Source organism: Festucalex cinctus, chromosome 12 (assembly GCF_051991245.1).
Source record: "Festucalex cinctus isolate MCC-2025b chromosome 12, RoL_Fcin_1.0, whole genome shotgun sequence".
Classification (NCBI taxonomy): domain Eukaryota; kingdom Metazoa; phylum Chordata; class Actinopteri; order Syngnathiformes; family Syngnathidae; genus Festucalex; species Festucalex cinctus.
In genome coordinates this window covers 5,578,631-5,582,800 of record NC_135422.1, presented here as the reverse complement: position 1 = coordinate 5,582,800, position 4,170 = coordinate 5,578,631, and the positions used below count along the sequence as shown (strand labels likewise).

The 4,170-nt window shown below is 42.3% G+C and overlaps 1 long non-coding RNA gene across 1 annotated transcript in view; it reads left to right on the top strand.

Moving 5' to 3' along the window:
• LOC144032132 (uncharacterized) overlaps window positions 1–3,866 on the top strand; it is a 71,480-nt gene extending 67,614 nt beyond the window's left edge. The window contains exon 3 of the long non-coding RNA XR_013287694.1: window positions 3,197–3,866. This is a non-coding gene — a long non-coding RNA (uncharacterized LOC144032132). The remainder of the gene's footprint in view (window positions 1–3,196) is intronic.
• Window positions 3,867–4,170: the final 304 nt, after the last annotated feature.

Here is a 4,170-nt window from a genome sequence, read left to right as displayed (position 1 = left end):
AAAAAGAGTTCTTATGGACTATAAAGCCAGTTGGCCATGAATGTTCTTTGTCCCCGTCACTCCACTTTGCGCTGTCTCACCATAATGGACTTGCCTGGGATTTAAACGTTAGGTCAACACCCCGTTCCCGGACTCATCAGGATACAGGATATTGAAACAGATAAATGGGAAAGAGGAATGAAAAGAGCTGCCAGGGCTTGGGCGCACAAATGCAATATTCCTGTAAGATACATGGAGATATATTGCCTTTTGACTTGATTGTGTTTGGTGGCGCAGAATGCTCTTATCAGCGATATAGGATATGCTTGTATTGCAAAAAAAAACAAAAAACAAAAAAAACTGGAGTGTTTGTAGGAAAGCTATGCTATATAAACACAATAGTAGTTGTTGCAGCTTGGAGAATATTTCTAGGGGACTTCAAGTCCTTGAGTAATTTGAGTACCTTGGTTAAAAAAAAATGCCTGATGTATTTTTTTCCTGCCCCGGAGACCCGCTTATTTACATGTAGACTGTACATGAAAATAACGCCAAGGCGGTGAGAAAGTCAACTTCAAAATAAACCTTACCTTAATGCTTTCATTTTGAAGTTGTGCCGCGGTGTAACGGCTAGCTTAAATTGTCTTGAAAACCGTGTTTGGGGCATTTACCGTATATTGGTGTCACAAACTGTTGCTAACTTGCTACCAACGCCAACTACGGTACATGATGTCGTCCTAAACTCACATCCAAACGCCAAGAGCGCTAAAAATACAAAAAGAGAGTTAATTACTGTGACATTGTATTATACGCTACTTGTTGCCAGCGCTACCAGAGTGCTAACTGCTAGCATCGGACTCTGCGCACTTTGATGCTGACAGCCTGACACAGCTGCCATTCCTACTGATCACTTTTTAACGTACAGTTTTAGCCAGCTAAATCGTTACTGTGATTCTGACGTCAATTTGTTGCATCGACCAAAATCGTGTTCTTAAGCCAAGTAAAACTATGTATTTTTATTTTTTATCCAAATAGGCAATTATTCAATTGAATTTTCATTAAGATATCCGAATACCCAAATATTCCATGTACAATTTGATACAGTGGTTGCTGAATGATGACAATTGCCCTGATGGATAAAAACATTATTTTTCATTTGTGTTGTACTAATTATCATCCCAGATAACAGTTTAGGCATGTCACATGTCAACTCGTAGCTACGCTTACCGGTTTCATCCACCTGTACTCCAATGACACCTGAATTTTTATTCTAAGATACGGTGTAATTAGTGTTTTTCATGGAACACATTATATTAGGATGTCAAATATGTGCAGAAAAAAAAGACCTGAAGGGACAATTGTTAACAAGGCAAGTCTGTCCTTTTGTCCTTTGCTCAATGTTGGTTTCAAACAATGTGCTTGTGCTCAGCGTGCTTTATCATTATTACCCATACCCCGCAGTGCAATGATCCCCCAGACAAAGGGCTCTGGGTTGGCTTGGTGGATGGTAGCGTAAGTGGTATCATTTATACGTTGTGTATGTGTTCAGAAGAAACACAAGACGTGCTCTGCGATACATCACCTCATCTGGCGCAGTGCTAGAGCATCGCATCACAGAGTGGTGAGAAAAATGGGACGAGGCTCAAAGGTCTGTTTTCTCTCTTGATTGCCCTATGCTACGTTTCTTAGCCTCTGACTTGTTGCTGTTCCTTGAAAGCTGTGTTTCCAATGTAACAATACAGCCAGCTTCCAATAGCTGCCAAGACCGTACAAAAACGGTTGGATAATAGTGAGTGCAAATTGTCTTGTTTAGCGCCGTTAAACTTTCAACCAAGATAGCATTTAGCATTAGCTAAAGTAACAACACCGGCTCACCAGTTTGACGAGCGATTAAATTTGTTTTTAAGTAGTTTCTGGTGAGAATTTATTGTATGTTTGATTTTTAGTGAAATGTTAGTGTCCCCCCCTAATCTAAAGCGTTGTAAAGGCCTATGATGCACCAATCCGACGTCGGGAGCCAGACAGCATTGTGCCGTCAGCATGCGCCGTTTGATCAGTACAAATTGCTGTCGTAAAGTCGGATTGATTTGGAATACGTTGGGTGGCGTTTCCAGCAAATTCGACATGTTGAATCGGCGTCGGGGTGTTTGATCACTGATTAGCTGTTAGCTAGCGTATCAGCGCACGGGGCAAGAAGAGGAAGTGACGAACGTGGGTAAACAGTATGGAAAGCCTAGACCATTTTTGTTTTTAGCTCATTTTGTGCATCATCACCTTGCTGTACCCTCTGCATTTGAACGTGCAATGTCTGTTTGGACAGAAGATCGGGAAGATGAGTTTGTCTCTTTGGTTCAAGAGAGACCGGCATTATATATGATATTACACTTAAAAGGTTTGCCGACAAAAGTATCAAAGCCGAACTATGGCATGACATGGGGAAGCGACTGGATATAAAAGGTAGGGTTTACTTTTATATACGATACTGTGCAAAAAAACAAAACAAAAACGGAGAGTTTCATTCACACGGGAGGACACAGTGAGAGAAAAAGTAACCGGTATGCATTGTTTACGTTTTTACATCCTGCCCCTGTAAAGAGGTTTCCGGTTGCCTTTAGGAATAATGACTACTGCCTCCGATGGTATGGAGGGGAATTACAGGAATTACTTCTCGCGCATGAGCTGAAGGTATGTAATAGTCGGGGTCGGTGCGGTGTATTTACTTAATTTTTCCAGGCGACGTACCGACATCTGGACTGACGCCACAGGGGCTAGCCGTCGGTCACATTTGGCTGACGTCGCATTTATATTTCCAAGTCTCAGTCAAAGTGTGCTCAATTCCACTACAGTACTGCATTACTTTTTACTTTTTAGATGGTCCTGCCTTTTTCCACTTGTCTTTTTGACAAATCAACTCTTGCTAACAACTAGCTTACCAAGCAGGCTTCGGGGAGTACATGTTGCATTTGTGACGGTAGCTCCCATAATTGGGCAGGGATTTTGTCCTCCCACTTTGGGGGATAAGAGTGGCTACCTATGCTAATAACCTTGGCAATTATCCTGTGGAAAAAGGATCTAATCTGCATTCGATACCCGCCCTGTTGTTGTGATGTCAAAACCACTCTGCTTCCAAATAAGCCTCCTTCTTTCAAATAGCTTATTTCTTCAAGGCTTGGTGTGCAATATGAGTTTCTCATACTGTTGAATTGTCTTCACAAAGCAGCTACATATCCATCTGGCAAGCAGAGAGGAGAGCGAGTCCCTGTTGGCCACAACAGATCCATACGGCCCCGGTGGTGACTGGTTGTCAGCGTGTCCTGCGGGTGTAATTAGGAAAAGGCCAGAAGAGGTCCAGCAAAGGCCTGTTGTGCCAGCGAGGCACAAATGGACCATCATTTGGTGGGACGGTAATGACATGAGCGCTGTTGGAGCATTGATGACATGGCAGCCAGCAGTCATCATCGCCGTCATCAACCACCGCACATGAGATGATGGAGGCAATATGGAGGTAGTTGACCTCTGCTTTCTGCTCTCACGCATCGAGCTTTTGTTTTCAGGGTCACTTCCCAAATCATTAGACGTACATTTGAAACCAACAGGGAGTACTCCTGGGATTTTGTAGTCTAAACTTTTTTTGATTCGACCACTGATTTGAGCTCTAGTGGTTGCATGGCAAAATGTGATTTCCATTTTGTAACCATTTTGTTATTTCAGCATGTGTGGCATTAAATCCCAAAAGGGTTTGTCCGACGCTCCAAAGCATCTGTGATCCGCCTGACCGCACCCCTTCCCACCACACACTCACACGCAGCTGCTTCTGGCATAGGGGATAATTGTAAAGTGTTTATACACAGTTGACATTTCGATATTTGAGCAGGCTTTTCCCATAATCCAAAAGGGGAAGTGGTGACTGTTTGTTTGTGGCATTTATGTACTATATGCCAAAGTCGGTGCGTGCATAGCTGGCTAAATTGTTACTCATCTGTTCTCGTGCAATCTAGGACTATGTTGGTTATAACAAGCTTTAACTGGATAATAAAAAGAAAAGAAAAAATAAATGTATGTTTGAGCGTGCTATAAATTTATCATCAGCTGCTTTTGTAGAAGCTTAAAACAGTTTTAGTTTTGTATGCATTGCTCACTCGCTGCCATTTTTAACTCTGCAATAATTATTCTATAAGGACAAGGATATTAGGG